The sequence below is a fragment of the Scylla paramamosain genome, unplaced genomic scaffold (assembly GCF_035594125.1).
Source record: "Scylla paramamosain isolate STU-SP2022 unplaced genomic scaffold, ASM3559412v1 Contig15, whole genome shotgun sequence".
In the NCBI taxonomy this organism is placed as follows: domain Eukaryota; kingdom Metazoa; phylum Arthropoda; class Malacostraca; order Decapoda; family Portunidae; genus Scylla; species Scylla paramamosain.
In genome coordinates, this window is record NW_026973680.1 from 372,501 (window position 1) to 392,500 (window position 20,000).

The 20,000-nt window shown below is 41.5% G+C and overlaps 2 long non-coding RNA genes across 4 annotated transcripts in view; one reads left to right on the top strand and one right to left on the bottom strand.

Moving 5' to 3' along the window:
• LOC135097225 (uncharacterized) overlaps positions 1-4,124 on the top strand; it is a 6,102-nt gene extending 1,978 nt beyond the window's left edge. For all 3 annotated transcript variants that reach the window (XR_010265483.1, XR_010265484.1, XR_010265485.1), the window contains exons 3-4: positions 2,482-2,603; positions 3,471-4,124. This is a non-coding gene — a long non-coding RNA (uncharacterized LOC135097225). The remainder of the gene's footprint in view (positions 1-2,481; positions 2,604-3,470) is intronic.
• Positions 4,125-4,187: 63 nt separating this feature from the next.
• On the bottom strand, positions 4,188-13,670 carry LOC135097224 (uncharacterized). The gene is made up of 3 exons (XR_010265482.1): positions 13,652-13,670; positions 6,701-6,805; positions 4,188-4,773 (listed from the first exon to the last, which is right to left on the bottom strand). It is a non-coding gene; the product is annotated as an uncharacterized LOC135097224 (long non-coding RNA).
• Between the last annotated feature and the right edge of the window lie 6,330 nt (positions 13,671-20,000).

Genomic DNA, 20,000 nt, shown 5'->3' on the forward strand with positions numbered 1-20,000 from the left:
TGTGGGTGTTGAGGGAGAGAGCACAGAATGGCGTCTCCCTTCCCTCTGGCAACAGGTGGGTCTCGTAGCTCTGAAATATTTGATTTTTCTTTTATTTAGAAGTGAATATTACTGTGTTCATGTTTATTATTCATGTCTCTAGTGAAGATAATTATAGTGACTGTACGTGTTGACAGAATGGCGTCTCCCTTCCCTCTGGCAACAGATAAAATAGCCGGTGTTGGTCCCACGTGGAGACAGGCCACAGAGTCTTGGGAAAGTGTTAGCCATGTAATGTTTCTTTAGTCAAATATAATCTACTGTGAATGTGTTGTGAGCAATATTATTGCCGTAGAGAAGTGATGGATGAAGGCTGTGACGCTATTTAGGGATATAACGGTGCCCAGAATCAATGGTACTCTTGAGGAGTTATAAAACTAATTATTTTCTTGTGTATTCGTAGTGTTAAGTAACGGAGTATAAGTGTATATGCCATACCAGAATTTCAAGTGCCTTATTTTTTTTTTTTTTTTCTAGATTAACCACTCGATAGTGTCATAGTGGGTCAGTCAACCCAAAGAATCCCATCAGTATTATTCATTTAATTATTTTTGCTATTTTTTTATATTTTTTGTTCCTCCTAATAAAGCCACACTGTGGGTACTATGTGATAATTAACCTCTCCCTACCCTCTGGCCATGACGATGAAGGCGAGAACCATTACCAATCAAAAATGTTTTCTTTTTTTTTCTATTGTGTGTGCGTGCTTCACCTCTTCTCTCTTCCTCTTCTTTTTTTTCTTCTTCACCGTGAAGATCTTTGCCTCGTCTCATTAGAGCTCTGATCGGACCGGTGAGGAGGAGGGAGGAGGGGGGAACCCAGGAGGGGGGGGTGGCGTTACAGTAGCAGCAGTAGTAGTAGTATTAACACTAACCACTCATTATTTCTCCACTGGTGATCTTCTCTGGCTTTCCTTACTGAGTCTTGGTCATCCTCTTTTAGAGATTTTGGTGAAATTTTTGCTGTTGCCTTGGACATATCAAAAGCTTTTGATAGAGTCTGGCACAAACCTTTGATTTCCAAACTACCCTCCTACGGCTTCTATCCTTCTTTCTGTAACTTCATCTCAAGTTTCCTTTCTGACCATTCTATTGATGCTGTGGTAGACAGTCACTGTTCTTCTAAATCTATTAACAGTGATGTTCCTCAGGGTTCTGTCCTGTCACCCACTCTTCCTATTATTCATCATTCCTATTATTCATTAGTGACTTTTTAAAACCAAACTTGTTGTCCTATCCACTCCTATACTGATGATACCACCCTGCACTTATCTATGTCTTTTCATAGATGTCCAACCCTTCAGGAAGTAAACAGTTCATGCAGGGAAGCCACAGAACGCCTCACTTCTGATCTCTCTAAAATTTCTGGCTGGGGCAGACCAAACTAGTTATTGTTTGCTGCCTAAAAAAAATCAATTCTTCCATCTATCAACTCGACACAACCTTCCAGACAACTATCCCCTCTTCTTCAATGACACTCAGCTGTCCCCCTCTTCTACACTGCCACACTCCCCTGCCTGTTTTCCCTTGGTACAAGCTTCTCATGTGATGGCTCACCCATAATTTTCCTCACATAATGAGTCCTGGCAAGCTTGACAGTGAAGAAAAGTGTTGTGATGGTATTTGTTCAAGAAGGGATCAGTAATTGTGAGACAGGAAGGAAGATGGCAAATTCAGAAGCAGCCGTCACCCGGGTGGTGGACGGAGGCCGCTCACCCCCAGTCATCCTGCAGCTCACAGGCCTCTTCTGACCAGGAGAAAGATGGCGTGGCAATTAAGTGTTCACTGTGCATGTGCACTGTGCACTGTGCATCAACTTATTATTCCTGTATCTGTCTTCCTTTTTTCCCCTTAGTCTTTCTCTCAGGAGTGGCAGCTGTGCCCAGCACTAGTGTAGCCCTGGCCAACTGTGTCACGGCTGTCTTTGATCTCCCTGTCTTCCTTCCAGCCCCACAGTTACTGACCTTGACTCAAACACCATCACGGCACTCTCTTCCCTGTTAAACTTGCCGGGATCCATTGTAATGTAAGGGGTATTGAATGTGAGCGATGAAACGAGAAGGTAGTGGCAAGGGGGAAAAAAGTACAGGGGAGCGCAGGAGAGACACCTCTCTCCACTGTGCCTGACAAGTCTCTCAGTGATTGAAAGACTGAGCATAACATCTTCAGGGCACGTGAGTTGCCATGTATGACAATTTGGCACTTTTTCCATGTCTTCTTATTTGAGTAGACATATCATATCTTGTCATAATGAAAAGTCTAGTTTATCCTGTATGTGGAGACCTTCAAGTTACAATACACCCCACTGCTTTAAGAGTTAAATGTGCATGTCAATGTTTTCTGTCGTGCCTTCTTTGCTGTGTAATGTTGTGGTGAAACGGTTAAATTCTGGACCGAGTTGTGAGTCATGCAGCAGGAGTATAGATGTGTGTCTTCCCCGCAGGTGGTAACACGGAGAGGAAGTGGAAGAAACCTTGGAACGCTCCCATAACTCAAGAGCAAGAAATACACCTTACTGGAAACCTTGTGACTGACAGGTGGTGGTGACTGCAGGAACCAATTCAGGTGACCACTGTGTTTTGTTGCTACACTTGAGAATCCTCTATCCTAAATTTAAAAATCTAAGTTTTTAATTGTCATGTCTTGTAATGTTTTTGTCCCACCAAAAAATTGATTACTAGAGCTTGATTTACTGCCATGGGAGGTATCAGAAATTGGCAAGTTGTCATTAAAAAAAAACTGGGGAAATCTAAAATATGCACCACTTTCATTCACTCCCAACAATTTTGGATAAGGAATCCTCAACTGTATGTAATCAGAGTATTGTTGAGAGTCATGGTGTGTGTGTGTGTGTATGTGTGTGTATGAATCCTTATGTATGTATGTGCAGGATAAGAGGGAGGTGGTTAATAAGATTAGTAAATGCATGGAGGAGAGGCGTGCTCTTACCAAGATTAGAAGAGCAGTAAGTGTGAAAATAGTGGTACAGGATTGCAAGAGAGGCAGTGTGTGGGCTGGGTAAGTGCACGTGTGGTGCTTTTGTTAAGAGTGACCGGGATGGATGAGTGTTACCGGTGTGGTGTGTTGTGGAGAGTTACTGAAGAGGGTTAGAAGGAATGGTCTGCAGTGATCAGTGTGAAATAAGAGGAGAGGATGCGTTGCTTGAGTTTTTCTTGCGAGATGTGCACGTGAAAGGTGTTTAGTGAAAAATAAGGTTTTTGGGGGAATTTATGGATATAGAAAAGATAAATAGATATGAATTGTTGGGTGTTTCAGGATTGTTTGGGCCAGGTGATGGGCTGTTCAAGGGAGTGAAAAGTTTGTGAAAAGTAAAATGCTGGCATTTGAGTTATAGAATTAGTGTGTATGTGTGATATAAGTTCATGTCTTAGTAACTTTCCATCTTCCCCAAGTTGCATTACTCTTTTGCAGATGTCTGTCTTGTGCTGGCGAACGTCCTGTCTGCAGTCAGGCCAGTAGTGCTATGTCGCAGGGTGTGACATCAGGTGAAGAGCCAAATGGAGAGTGTCTGCAGCCAGTACTGGGTGTGCTGATGCTGTACAAGTGTCGAGCCAGGTGCCACAGCACATGACTCCACCAGTGTAGTGTCTCTAGTCCAGGATGCACTGCTGTGTACGACTTGTATGTCTTTATAAATTTGTGACTATTCTTATTATATTTGTGAAATAAGACTTGTATGTCTTTGCTAATAAATAAATATTTGTGACTATTCTTATTATATATGTGAAATAAATATATAGTTAGCTAACAGTGTGGTATAATAGTGTAAAAATAAATATTTGATAATTCATGCATGCCCCAAAGGTAAAAAAAAAAAAAAAAAAAACAGGATTGTGCCCTCTAAACTTTTAAGATACCACTTGCACATAAAAGCCCCGTCCCAGTGACTCCAGTGTCGGCTGGGATGGGGCTTCTATGTGCAAATGATATCTTAAACAAAGGTTAGTAGCCAATCCTGGCTTTTTTTTTTTTTTTTTTTTTTGCCTTGAGGGCATGACCTGTACTCCCAGAAAGACTATTTGCCAAAGATATTATTGACATGGCATAAATAACTATCATTATGTTCAAGATGGTATACTGAATGTTTATTGTTTTAATGTGAATGTCAAGTGAATAAATACACAACAATAATATAAACATGGCACTTTTTTTCCTTATTACTGAAGTGCTGGAATGTACAAAACTTATCCCAAGCCTGAATGAAGGTGGTGGTGGTGGTTGTTGAATACAGAAGAGAGGGACTTGCTACATTCTTCCTTCCCAGACTGGAGTGGACTGGAGAACTCTTGCAGCAGGGCCTGGGAGCAACAACACTTGCCAATTCTTGTGTCCTTGCGTCAACTTGAGTGAGGAGCAACCTCTTCTTTGTGAAACTGCCTGCAGCTCTCGTGCCTCCACAAGTGTTGAAGCTTGCCTGTCGGTCCCGCCATGACTTGAAGGGAATTTTACGTGTTCTTCCCGCTTGAAATTCTTGACCCACTCCTCTTACTGCAACTTGACTCTTCCCTGATTGCTTTGTCCCAACGATACTTAATACCTCTTGTGGGGCTTGAAGGTGGTGACGCTCTGCCTCTTTTCCTGGTGAAGCTTGACTCCCTGATTGCAATGGAGTACATTGGGCCTGGCGTGACAACACTGTTTAATAACCAGGTGCTGGTAGAGATTCCTGTGGGCTGTTCATGGGATGATGAAGTGGAAGCTGCACACTTCACACCTACAAGGAAAACAGACCATTAGTTCCTAGATACATGAAGCTTGTTGTATGTGTTGTGATTCCTTGTAATGTGTTTGATAACTGATTCCCTACAAAACTAAGACTACACAAGATATATGATGGGAAAATGGAGGAAGCCTGACAAGCACTGCATGGTATGGGAACTGTGCTGAGATTTAATATGAAATATGGCTAAATTCCATACTGTCATATTCAAGAAACAAAAATTGAAAGAAAGGAAAGCACCGGATAGAGAAAATCTGAAAAGTATGGCAGTATAACGTTTGAAGCTGAGAAATGCGCGTTTGATAAATACGTCCCTATTATAATTTAAAGGCAAAAATTTGAAGGATGATGCAGAGTAGAAGAAAACACCAGATAGAAGAAATTTGCATGGCATCACAGATATTTCAATGGCATGACAGTTAATACACAAGTTTGAAAGATGAACCTGATTAAATATTTCTGTATTTCTGCGCTCATGAAGAACACAAATAAAAAACTTACAATTTGAAAAGAAGAGTCATTTTAAACTTTGATCCGTACCTTTTAAGTTTATTAATTTTATTCATAGTCAGTTTATGGTTCCAGAGAAACAACAATTTCAAATCTAGCCTATCTTTTTTAAACCCACTGTATAATGAACACGTCATATAAGGGAAAGAATTTTGTAGCCAAATACATGAGGAAATATTATACAAGAAAATATTTATCAGATGAATAACAAATTAGGAAAAGAACTATTTGAAATAGTCCAACTTTGAGGTGAACTGGATAAAAAAAAAATAAATAAATAATAAAATAAATAAATAAGTAGTTTAATAGAACAAAGCAGTATTAGAAAAGTCTAATGCAAATTTAGAATGGAAATATGTGTGTGTGTGTTTGAGAAGGGGTTGTCTTTTGAGTGCATGACCATTGTTTTGGCTGCCTGACTAGGTTTTTGAGTGTCACCAGATTTTTGAGTGTATCACCAGTTTTTTGTGCATCACCAATTTTTTTGAGTTCATCACCAGTATTTTTGAGTTCATCACCAGTATTTTTGAGTTCATCACCAGTATTTTTGAGTTCATCACCAGTATTTTGAGTGCCACCAGTTTTCTTGTGCCACCAGTTTTTTTTTTTTTTTTTTTTTTTTTTTTTTTTTGAGTGTCATCAGTATTTTCTGCATGAGAGTGCGTGGGTGTGCATACAGCGTTATTAAAGGTAGGTAAGTAGGTAGGTGTGTGTGTGTGTGTGTGTGTGTGTGTGTGTGTGTGTGTGTGTGTGTGTGTGTGTGTGTGTGTGTGTGTGTGTGAGATAATGAATAAAGGAAAATAATGACCAATCGTAGTTAACAAGCCAATTGCTACTCAGCACAGCGAATAAGCAGAGGGACCACAAAATAGCAGCCACTGACACACCAATCCAACATGATTTTACGTGCTTATATAATATAATCTCAAATTCACTTCCTTAATTATCACCTCAGTAAGCTTAATCAGACGTCAATCACCTGGACAAACAAGCAACCAACTTATCATCTGGTCAGCATACTTCTCTCACCTGACAAGTTAAATCACTTTACCTGCAGTCTAATCACCCTTGCAGCTTATTCCCTCGCAAAATGCTAAACTTCTATAACTTCCCATCTGATCAGCATATTCATCTCTCCCCTGATAAGCTTAACTACTTAAGTGTTGTAATCACCATCTGTTCAACCTAATCACACCTACCAACCTCTCCTGGTCAACCTATATCAGCTCAAGCTAATCACATTACCTAACGTGGCTTACCTAATCCCCATACCTGGACAAACCTAACCCAATCACACCTATCCATTCTAATCCTCAAGTCTTCAACCTAATCATTCACAATCTCACGGGTTACACATTAATTCCACGCACTGAGTAATAATTTAACATTCTTTTCATTACCAAACTCTTACCTTCACTCCTTCACCGCTTCCTTCAGCCTTCCGCCACGAGACCACCGCACCTCGACCTCTCTCTCTCGCTGCGAGTCGTGGAAGGGACCGAGCAGGGCCGCCAGGCTGGAGGAAAACGAGACAATGATCCCTATTCTGAAACACTTCTGCGCCGCACCTCCACTAAACTAATAAGACTCTAAATGAAATTGCACAGGTTTTCAAAGATGTTTTCATGGTTCTAGTGACAGATTAACACGATTTTTGTATTATTTACAGAAGAAACGCATTTGAGAACTCGGCTAATCATCTCTGTGGCATTCGAAAAAAGAAAAAAATGGTGAGACAACAAATGAAGCGTTTCAGAATACGTAGCTATACTCGTAATATAAGTTCTTTTTCTATCGCTGGTATTAATTTGTGTGCGTTCGTATGATTGCTGGCTTGTATAAGTAAAGTTATGGATTGTTTTGAGAGTTTTGTTAAAAATATCGATGTTTTTTTAAGTTTGTAATTAACGAGTGTGAATGATTGTAAGTCTCTCTCTCTCTCTCTCTCTCTCTCTCTCTCTCTCTCTGACTAAATATTATTCGCATGTAAGATGAACTCCCAAAATATAAGAGTACGATAAGTAAATTGATTCGGAATTAAAAGAAGTTTCTGAGAGATTATGAATGAGTGCCAGACCCGTGAACGAGACGACACAATGATTACTGGATTAATATACGTACTACACAGTTTCCTTAATAGATCAAAAGACGAAAAAGAAAAAAAAAAAAAAAACGTTATTAAGAAAGGTCATTTGATCTTAGAAAACTTATTATACTGATCAACTGATGATGATAATAACAGTGAAGGAAGGAAAATAGGAGGAGGAGGAGGAGAAAGTGCAGGTAATAATATAGGAAAAACGAGATAGTAAATAGTCATAGGAAGTGAAGGTAGTTGTAATAGTAGTAGTAGTAGTAGTGGTGCTGGTGGTGGTGATGTGATGGTGGTGGTGGTGATGGTAGTAGTAGTAGTGGTGGTGGTAGTAGTATTAGTAGTAGTAGTAGTAGTAGTAGTTGCCTTTGCTCTCACCACGACTGTTTTTGAGGCTACAGAGATGATTAGCTCGGTTTTCAGGCATTTTTCCTGACTTTTTTTTTTTTTTAATTTTCACAATTCAATTTTCTCCTTTTATATTAAATCGATGCTTTTCTTTTTTCCTGTTAATTATTGTGCTGTTGCAGATCGCGGAATAAAATAATGTTTCTTTTGATATGTTCATGTCTCGCTGCTCTCGTTATTCTTTTTTTTTTTTTTTTCTTTATCGCTTGTAAAGCATTGATAGTCTTTTTTGTTCTTTATTAACGTTTCAAATTACCAAGGACAATAATACTTTTTCATCTATTTACATTTTGTTGTTTTGTGACATTTAAATATTCAGACTTTTACTCCGTAGAGTAAAACATCGATGCTTCTTTTTCCTAACTAATAAATGTTCTTTTGAATTGCTAAGTACATATGATAAAGATTTCTTCCAGTCACTTAAATTACTTAAATGTGTGTGTGTGTGTGTGTGTGTGTGTGTGTGTGTAGTAGAAGTAGTAGTAGTAGTAGTAGTAGTAGTAGTAGTAGAAGTAGTAGTAGTAGTAGTAGTAGTAGTAGCCCTCCGCCATGATGGCGGAGGGCTGCTACTACATGCATGAAAATGCATGAAAATTAATTAATGCATGTAAATCTTACTTCTAATGCATGAAATCTTACTTTGTTTATTCAAAAATTTTTAGGGTAATTTCAAGCATCATAAGCCATCACCTATACCTGTCGTCACTGCTAAGGGTACCGTACCGCCTTGTGTCCTTTCATGCGATTATTAGCATATGTACAAGGCGCGACATACCGAGGCTCAGGTAATACCAGCGGCGGTAAATTTAGTGCTAGAAATCAATAACCTGAGCCTGCCTCCAAAGAGCGCGGCGAGAGACCCTTCCCGTCGGGCCATCCTGAGAGGCTTAGCGACGCGTGACACACACACACACACACACACACACACCAAGCCATGCGTTACATCCCTTTGAGGAGGTGGTGGTGCACGCGTTGGCTCTCAACGGCAATAATGTTGGCGACAGTATATGTTGCATAAGAGACAGACAGCCATTTGCAACAAGCCAAAAGCACTGAAATCCACTTTGCATTCAAAACATCAGAGTGACTCGAAGGCTACTAGACTCACAAGAGAAAAAGAAGTAGGAAAAAAAAAAAATCTGCATGTAGTGTTTGAAAATGTAGCAGAGGAAAAGGTTTGAATCACGGTGGACAAAGACAGCTTAAGAATTGGGTGGAAAAAAGCTTGCATGTACTCTCCTTGGTTTCACTTTTAACTTTCTTTTTTTTTACTGAATGACATGAAGGAACGTGTAATTCTAAGTAGGAAATGTTCTATACACATATGCATTTTAAGGCTTTGTTTACCCGTTAGACGGTTAGAGGAGTTGAAAATGTATGGGACTCGCTAGTGCGCTGCTATGCGTGTGCTGACGTGACTGACAGACGGCTGCATTGTCGCAGTCTCGGAGGTGCCACTTATTTAATCTTATTTTTTGCAGGCTGTGGAATATTGCAGTATCTTATAACAAGACAAATTATATAAAAAAGCACGTAATTTACCGATAAGTATTACACGACAACATTATTGCGGTGATTATAAGTACTCCTTTAAAATGCTACGTGGCATCATCACTCAGCTCTTTTCAAGGTCGCTCGGACTCGCTGCCCCCTCCTCCCTCGCTTTGATGATGCCACTTAGCATTTTACAGGAGAGAGAGAGAGAGAGAGAGAGAGAGAGAGAGAGAGAGAGAGAGAGAGAGAGAGAGAGAGAGAGAGAGAGAGAGACTTTAGCAGACAACCAACATCTGGGGGCTGCTGCACTGAGGTAATCATGAGGTGAATGAAAAAAAAAAAAAGAAATTCCCCTACCAGACACCAGATTCAGGAAATATATCTTTCACAATATTTTCCCGGTGAGGAACACGTGAGTGAGGAGCGCTCGCTCGGGGCTGTTCAGTGCAGGGACCAGACAGTGTTCTGAGTCAGAATAATACTATATACGTGTGCACTAGACTTGTATTGTGACACTCAATGACAAGAGTACGAAATGAATGAGTGGGTGACCAGCTTATATGTACTACCTCACCCTGCTGCACACACACACACACACACACACACACACACACAGATAGATAGATACGTGGTGTATTGACCATAACAAGTAATACAATAATCAGTTCATGACACATACTCTTGCTTACAAACTTTAGTATCACGATCCATCATGACACACACACACACACACACAGTATATCTTAACACAATACATTTACCTCAAAGAACTATGGAGACCTTATACAAAGATCACTAAGAGATTGGTGGTGCCTCAGAGAAGCCCTGACCCTGCCTCAAGGAAACGGTTGCCTGCTTTATGACCCGAATCACGACAAGCAAAACCCGTGACAGCAACAACAGGAGTGACAGACAGCACGCGCCGCACTTCATCCAGCGTTCCATGAATTCTGGAACGATATGTCAGGCTCTCTGCCTTCTATTTGAGTTGTGTTGTTTCAAGAGAGGAAAATCAAGACACTTCCGGGGCTACTCTGCCCTAATCCACTGGTAATTTTCCATGCAGTTGTTTGGGAAAGTGATAGCTAAGTGATATATATATATTTTTTTTAAACTATTACGAGAGCTTCGGCTCCTTCACACGCATAAAGAGTAGCATGCTCACAGGAGCCAGACAACTTTGAGGCACTGCGTACTTGTCCACCAGGAGCCGATGGGGCCAAGAGTGTGAGTGATGTGTGGACAAGTATGTGGTGCTCTGTCTGGGCCACCCCTTGTGGGATTGCCGGCCTGGCACATAGATAGATAAATTGACCTACTTGTATACGTGTAGTATGTGTGCGGACAGGCACGAATGTAGGAAAACCACAGATATTACGATACTATAACAATGTCACAGTATTGTGTACGTACACAGCCACCAACATTAACCCAGCCACCGCCTTCTCCCGCCCCGTGTGCCCGTCCTTTCCGCTACTGCTAAGTGACTTTTGTCGAAGGTTTCACTTTTACTTTCAAATATCAACATGACTTTTTAATAGTAATGTATTTTTATCATCCGAAACCCATGTATATATATTTTTTCCTTATATTCATACATGTATCATCTATCAGTTCTTTTTTTTTTGTTTTTGCTTATTTAGAAATATATACTTTTTCATAATTCATCTTCCATTCATAATTCATCTTTTCGGTAATCTGTCTGCACCTGTTTTTCTCCATCTTGCCCCCGGAGAGAGAATAAGAGCACATCACAGTAATTTTTCCTTTCCCTCCCTCCCTCATTTCTTTGCCCTCACAGTTCTCTCCCTCCCTCTCTTTTTCTCTCTCCTTCCCCTTTCCTCTTCCTGATCTAATCCATTCTCTCATAACATAAGAACATTCTAAGAAGATAAGGGACGCTGCAGGAAACCGTCAGGCCTACACGTGGCACTCCCTGTACTGTATGACCTGACTATGCTTCTAGTGAACCCTCCGTCTTTTTTTTCTTCCTTTTCATTCCTCGCGTACTAAAACCTTATGTATCCTTTGTTTTCTGAACTATTTCGTCTTCAGGCTCTTCCCAACCACAGCCCAGTAACCTTTGCTCTTTACTCCAGTAATATTTGTACCGCAAGAACTTCACATTATCACTGTGCGTTGTAACATTACTGCATAACAGGAGTAAACTGGTACATAACACACATACAGTTAAGAACAGTTACACGGAGCGTGGGAGAAACACTTGGCTGGCTGGCAAGGAAAAAGAGAAGGAACAACAGCCTCATCTCTCCTTTCCCAGTCATGTAAGAATGTTCTGTGGTAAATAATTTGTTTCATTGGATGCACACTTAGCATATGAGGTGCTGCGGTGCAAGGGAAGTCTAGCTTGTCTTTTCTTGTCTTCTATCTCATACTTTTATACTTTCAGTTTTATCTTTTCCTTTGTGTAAAACAGTACAACATTGTGACCTAAAGGTGTGTTCTTTATTCTTTTCCTTTTTGTTGCTTTGTGGCGGCGAGCCGCAACACTCGGGGGTATTGAAGGAAAAAGGAGCAAGGCACATAAAGGCAAGGCAGCGCCGACAAGACTCGCAACACGGGAACCTCTTCTATTCTACGTGGTTGATTTTTTAAAATTTCTAGAAAACTTCGACGCTCAGATATGGCAGTAAGACAAGCGGTATGTAGTGTGGGGTAGGGAGGGGCCTGCACGCTGCCAAAGCCTTGAATGGAGTTTGGAGTGGGGTAGGGTAGGAGGTTTTTCTATTCGACCGCTATGTTTAATCTTTTTCCCCTTTCTGGAACACATATATGCTAGTAAACCCCGTGGTCTCGTGCAGTGTGGAGAAGGCAGGGGCTTGCAGACCTCCTCCACGCTGCAAAGCTTCAGTGGAATGTGGAGAGGGGAGGGGCGTGCAGGCTTCCTCCACGGTGCAAGGTATTGGTGGAGTGTATGAGCACATCCGCTTTAAACTGCAGCAAGAGGCGGAGCAGCTGCCCGTTCATCGTGAGGAAGGAGTTGGTGGTCACCGCGGGAAACTACGAGTACTTATTAAGAGTTACTACTCTGTCATAATACGGCGTTACATCTTAAAACAAGGGAAACGAGGCGCCAAGTAATGAAGATATTCTGAAGCGCATTGGTCTCTCGTAAGGACTATTTTCAATGGCTACAAAGATGACAAATCCATTCATGAAAAAACTTTAATCATCACACACACACACACACACACACACACACTCTCTCTCTCTCTCTCTCTCTCTCTCTGACACAACCGCTTCCCCTGTAGTGTTCCCGAGGGAGTTACCACGGCGTAAAAGTCCGCGCCTCTCCCTAAACAAACACTCCCTCCTTGCTTGTTCAATCCTTCGCTCTCTCTACCAGCGCCTCTTTCACACATGAGCTCCTCTACCCTGTCCCTCCTCCTTGCAAGTGCCCTTCCTCTCCTACGTCTAACCGTAACCAATGAGTTTTATCCTCCTCCCCCTCTCTGATCTCTATAAAGTCGGTGAGAAATAGTTATCATTTTCACTGCACTCTTCCACTTTCTCTCCTTCACTTTCACTTCTCGCACCAGTTCTCGTCTCTCTCTCTCTCTCTCTCTCTCTCTCTCTCTCTCTCTCTCTCTCTCTCTCTCTCTGGTCTAGCGCCGTCACAATCTCTTCACATTTCTCTCCCTAAGCAAAAACTTCCAGACTTCGTCTCGTATTTCAAGCAAGTTAGTGCAACGCTCCCTGACAGCTGACTATTATTTTTTCTTTCATAGCAATATAATATCATACTGGTGCGTTCTTAGTCTTTATAACTATCAGGTCAGTATGCTGCGCCGGATGCCTCGCTTGGTTTATACTCCTTCAGACTTTTATATATCAAAATGCGTGTGAATTTTTCCCTCTGCTGCCACCACCGCTACCACCACCACCACCACCAGTGCTACTACTACTACTACTACTACTGCTACTACTACTATTACTACTACTACTACTACTATTACTACTACTACTACTACTACTCCTACTACTGTTGTTACTGCTGTTATTGCTGTTACTGTTGCTGCTTTTACTGTTCTAATAATAACGATAATGGTGATAATAATACTGTAATAATAATGGTAAATATGATGATAATGAAAACGAAAATAAAGAAAGAAAAGAAAAAATAAAAAGGAAATAAAAAGAAGGAAAAGAAGAGAAAACGATCAACAGCAATAAAAAATAATAATAATAATAAAAAAAAAAAGTCAAATAAAACCAGACCCCTGAAGCACACCATCACAGCACACCACAGCACACCCACACCAGTACTCTTCATAACTCAAGCTACAGACGAGCACTGGACCATGAAAGCCTGCAGAGAGGGCGGCCAGGCAATACACGTTCCTTCACCTTATCACAGTGGGGCCAGGCGGCGGCAAATCATCGGTGCAGCCAACAGCCCACGACTCACGCCCCGCTAACCCTTGGCCTGCAGCTCCTTGGCAGGCAGCTCGTGATGGACACCCCCACGGAAGGTTCAGGTTAGGTGACTGACGAGAGGCGGGACGTCGGTTAGACACAGACACAAAGGAACTCAAGAAAAGAATATATATCAGGTTCAGTGTCATTGTAGGTTATTTGTGTCATGCGCGTGGTGGACATGCGCATGGAAGGCTCAAGTTAAGTAACGGGCGAGTAACGGCAGGAGGATTTTTAAGGACCGTCTTCTGAAACGCTTTGCTTTCTCGCCACGACTGTTTTCAGGACTGCAGAGAGACGTACACATCCCCATTCTATAATGCGTCAAAAACATATGTAAAGCACTGCGAATCATCAGTAGAGGCAAGTTTTGGAAGAAAAGAGTACATATTCGTGTATCAGCAAGTTCCGTGGTTACAGGAACACGCAAGGAAAGACTACAAAGAGAGAGATGGATTTAGACGTGTGCCCTGCTGCGTTTAAAATAACTCCAGGACTCGCGAATCATCAATGTGGTCAGCGTTGGGAAGAAAAGAATATGTATTTTTATAGTAAGAAGTTGCTTCAGTTATAGGAACTCGCAAGGGAAGACTAAAGAGGAATGGGTTCAAACGTGTATGCAGCTGCGCCTTAAACAATTCCAGGGCCCGCGAATCAACAGAGGTCAGCGTTGAAGGGAATAACACACACTACGGAGGTAAAAAGCAACAGGTATTTAAAAGTTATCATGTTTATAGGAGCACGCGAGGGAAGATTACAAAGGGACGAGTTTAGACGCATTCCCAGCTGCTCCTAAAACAATTCCGACACTCCGCGAATCACCAGCAGAGGTCAGCGTTGAAGGGAATAACACGCGCCACAGAGAGGGAGACGTCCATTAGCGGCGGCCCTTGAGTCCATCAGTGGCAGGATACGGAGCAGGTGTTTCTGGCATGACGATTACAGTAGAAGCCAGGGAGGGTGATTATCTTGTCCCGGGCGGCTTTGTGTGTTGTCTGCCCGCCGCTAACTGATACATGAAGCCACTCTATCCTTTTCCTCCTATCCTCTTATGAGTTATCCGCTCCAGTGGTCGCCGTGCAGTGTAATTCCCTTAATTTGTCCAAGTCTGTGTTAAGCGGAGGGGCAGAATATCGCCCCATCGCCCGTGCACCAATAGTTCAGCTATATATGCTTGGGTTAGTTTCCCTTCCTGTCATTGTCTTATCTTCGTGTTACCTTCTTTTGACCTGTCACTTAGTTGTGTCTGCCTGGTTTCCCTTCCTATCCTCGTCTTCTCTTCCTGTTGTCTCCTTATGAATTGCTTTTCCTTCCTGTTATCTTCTTTTGACCTGTTATTTAGTTCTATCTGCTTGGTTTCTCTTACTGCTTTTACCTTCCTGTTATTTTCTCTTTATTTCTAGTATAGTGTTATGTATTCAGTATTTAACCTGTCTATGTCTTGGTATTCTCAACTTTTCAACTTTTTTCGTCTCCTGTTTTCTTTCCACTTATAGTGTAATGTAATGTTTTTATTATCTGTTTAATGTCTTCACTAATTTTTTTTTTCGTATTTTCAGTTATCATGTACACGCTGCTGCAATGGCCACAATTTACTGACCAAAGCTTTTTGTTCACTGAAAAATCTCTTTTCCACACTAAGAAAATCGTATCATAAAACTGTAGTTTCCTGGTTTCTCTTTCTGTTTTCGCCTTCCTGCTACTTTTAGACATTAGCTTAATGTTTTCACTATCTATTTCACTTGTTCGCTATCCTTTCACTGTTTTAAATTTTCACATACTCTCCGCAGAAATTACCATATTTTACTGTTTAAAGTTACTTGTCCCCTCTCTGAAATCTCTTAAGAACATAAGAAAACAAGGAAAGCTGCAAGATGTTCCCTTCGATGTGGAGAAAATCGTATCATTTGGTCTAGTTTCACTCCGTGTCCTCGCCTTCCTGTGCTCGCCGCTGCCTTGCCTCCACATTCCATTGTCTCAGACCAGAGAAATATCCGTCCTATTTTCCACCGCAGTCTTGTAAATACGATGTTTTCCCGCGGCCGCCTTGTGATCCCTCTCTTATTCTCCTGATCCTTGCTGCTTCTCACCTAATCTCTCTCACTTTATCTTCCTTATTTTTCCCTTTAACATTTTCCTTCTCTTATATATTACACGTCGCGAAAGTGCCTGGTATTATCTGTCTTTGGCTGTAAATTTTCTGGTAGTTAAGTGAATGAGTGAGTGAGTGAGTGAGTGAGTGACAATTTGAATGAGTGACAGAATGAATAAGTGTCTGAGTATTTGAGTGGGCAACTGACTGACAAACTGACTGACAAACTGACTGACTGACTGACTGAATGTTTGACTGAGTGAGTGATTGATTGGCTGAATGTTTGACTGTGACTGAATGCTTGACGGAGTGATTGACTAACTGAGAACGGGAGGAAGCGAGAGAGCGAGCGAGCAGGTAAAAAGGTAAGTGACTGTTTGAGAGAAAGACCTAATGACTTATTCACCCACTGACCGACATTTGAGTTGCTGGCTGCTGAACACAGAGCCTGGGACCAGATAGCTATGAGGTACAACGCTAGACTCGTCACGTAGAGACTGCAAGCTTGATCCTAACTCGCTACTCTCGATGCAAGTGTAACCGCTCTCTCGTAACCCAAGCTGAGGCCGAATATAAGTGCTCATTTATGCTTCTCCTTTTGCCTTTTCTCTAGAGACAAGATTTGGCGTCATATACAGGTCTCCTCCAGTTGTCTCTCTCCTTTGCATCTTCCTTTATGACTCCCATCCTTTATAGTTCTACGACAGTAAGTGATCAATTGTGCGAGGAAGATAGAGGCGTTGGCAATGATAGTGAATTTTAAGTGACTGAGTAACATTTGTGTGATGAGGAGGAACCGTTTTGAGTAACTGAAAAGAAAAGAAACGATAAAAAATAAAACGTACTCCAAAGAATTGATTTATCAGCAATGGATTGAATGTGTCCCTAATGATATGAAAGGGAAAGAGTAATTTGTAAAGAGGTATATTAACTCTCTCTCTCTCTCTCTCTCTCTCTCTCTCTCTCTCTCTCTCTCTCTCTCTCTCTCTCTCTCTCTCTCTCTCTCTCTCTCTCTCTCTCTCTCTCCCCAATGAACACAGCAATGACACGGCGAGGAATGGAGTGAAAACGTAATTAAGTAAACAAAGGAAGGATGAACCCCCAGAGTGGGCGGTAAAGGGCCGCGGTCCACGCCTGGTCTGCGGTCCATAAAAGGCTCGGGTTGTATTCGCGGGGATAAAATAAACAGGTTGAAAATTTGTGCGCGCAAAACTGGCGTGTCATCATTCTCTACTCCGTCCCTTCCATCATTACCTTCCTCGTAACACATATTCATTTTTACCCCGAATAATTTTTAGATGCGAGGCGCGGCAGCGGCGGCTGGCGGTCCATGCAGTTTTCAAGGTAAAATGATTCTTTCTGTTGAGAGAAGAGAGGAGGGGAAAAAAAAATGTATACATATTGATTACTTCAATCACGGAGAATCATTACATCGCTAACAGCATAAAAATTGCACAAGGGTGCGCCGATGAATTTGTTGTCGAGAGAGTGGGAAGCAAAAACTGTGTAGGGAAAATGTGTGTGTGTGTGTGCGTGCGGGACGAGGCGTGGCTGGGCGTGTGCCTCGGTGCTCCTGTGTGTGTGTGTGTGTGTGTGTGTTCGTCCAGGAGTCCACAGCGCGGGTGAACCTGTGATACCTGACACCTGCGGTAGTTTGTGGGGACTGAAGAGTGAGTGTGACCTTTTTGAAGATTGACTCCCTTGTCTGTTCCTTCATGCCACTGTTTTATCTTATATTACTTGTGTTACTTTTATTTTAATTATTTATCTATTATTTTTTTGTGTGTATGAATATGGCTGGTGATGAACTATAAAAATATTAAAGAAATGCTGTTCCTTTAAAAAGTAAATAGTCTCCGATTGTGTTGAAATGTTGCAATATTACTTCTTATACAAAAAACGGAGGCTGGTCAAGGCAAACCTAACGTGCAGTGAAACTAAAACACTACAATCCAATCCTAAAGTAGACGAATGGAAGCAAAGAATTCTGAAAAGACTGACCAGTTTAGTCTTTGTGGTGTCTTGATATTTCTGTCATAAAAGTCTTCAAGTCACAAGAATGCGAGAACGAGAATGCGAGCAGAGAGTTCAAGAGTTTGGCAGTGAAGGGGAATGAAAGAGTGAAGACTGCGTGGAGACTGCAAGAATTTCTATCACGCGCCAAGTCAAGGGAAAAAGGCGACCCACTGGGGAGAATATTTGCCTTTATTATTTTGATTCCTGCGTGGAGGTTGTGCAGTGGTGTCAGATGTTGTGTGGTATCGCTATTGTGAAGTGATTCTTATACCACCACGACCGTCACCGAACTCCGCTCCCGTGCAGATTTTTTTCCGGCCTCCCTCAGTCGGAATGAAATATCAACACCACACAGGAAAGCTTAAGTAAATATTCTAACGATGTGTGGAGCGTAAAAAAAGAGTAAGTCTTCCAGAACAGTTTGCAGCTCCAAAGTTTGGGGAAATATTTTACGTTTTATTTTATCCAGTAAAGGAAAGTCGTCCGCACATCTTTCCAGTTTTGTGATGCGAGTTATTTACCTTTAGATAGTGAGAAGTTTGGTATATAATGAGGCGGTGTTAGTAACCTGTGTGTGGTAATTATGTAATTCTGTGCTATCCTGTGTAATTCTATATATTTACATGTTCTTCGATACCATTCACCAAAATGTCTGTCTCATGGTATCCCCTGTGAGAAATCTAAAGAATGCACTTCATCAAGACTTTGAGTAACACTGTATTCACCCTGCTTTCTTCGGAATGTCATCTTCAGAATCTAGTACTTCCAGCGGGTCTTTTTTTTCACATTTTGTCGCCCTAGGCCAGAGCTCCTCTTACGTCTGTTTATCTATATACCACGCCAGCGATTCTACAGAGGGTGGCCCAGACAAAGCACCATGCACTCACACACACTTCATTCACACCCTTAGCCCCGTCGACGCCGTCTCGTGAACAACAAAGAAAACACCCTCTTACATGAAAAAAAATAAAAAATAAAAACAACATTCCATTTCATACAACTTCCTCCTCATCATAACCATTATCATCATCATTATTGTCCTCGCATCACAAAGACTCATTACTCAAAAACCAACACTAAATACACTGAATACAAGCCTCAGTTGGACAAGCTTCTGTATTATGATAATATTTCGGTCCGGATGGAAAGCTCCTCCTTCATCAACATAACTATTCATGTCTGAGGACAGAAGCTGACGCCCACACGAGAGCCGCACTGTAATGAGCAGTGCAGTCGTGAACACCTTAACTCTGGTTTGGTCGTGCACGGGAGAAATGATAAGCACTATTGTTCTCGTTAATGATCTGAGCAGTGTTATTGTTGCTAATGTTATAACTATTGATATTATTATTATTGTGTGTGTGTGTATGTGTGTGTGTCGAAGAGTGTATGTGAATGCGTCTCTGCCTGCATGTGTGTGTGTGTGTTGGTGTCACTCCCACGCGGCTAACACTCTCCCAGTACTCAAACACAGCCACACAAAACACTCAGGCGCAAGGCTTCCTTCACACAGGCCCCGTCAAGTCCACGCCTCAAGTTTAAGGTATTCATGGCAAGAAACACGGTGTCCCTCAAAGTTTGCAGCAAGGATCCCGAGCCCCGGTGAAGTGAAGGACGATATAATAATGATAATACCAATACGTTATGGGAGAGACAATTATTTGGCTATTTTATTTTTCTGAATTTATTTTTGTTCTTATTCATACTTCCCTTGTGCATGAAAGACACTTAGCATAAAAGAAAATAAATATATGAAATAAATGAATAAGTAAATGAATCAAAATAAAGTAGACAAAACATGAAAAAAAAAAATGAAAGTTAGCAACTGATGCTAAACAAACACAAAAACATAAACAAATAGATAAAAAACAAATAAATACTTAAAACACTAACGTAACATAATGGATCAAACAAACGGCAACAATGTGTGTGTGTGTGTGTGTGTGTGTGTGTGTGTGTGTGTGTGTGTGTGTGTGTGTGTGTGTGTGTGTGTGTGTGTGTGTGTGTGTGTGTGTGTGTGTGTGTGGGTGTATGCATTAACCTTGATAAAAAAAAATGTTCACGAGTTTTTCTTTTATTTGCGTATCGCGTACAATACAAATGAAGTGCAGTGACCTGACATAAACAAGCGGGACGCAATATTACCAGGCAGCGCGAGTGTGTGTGTGTGCT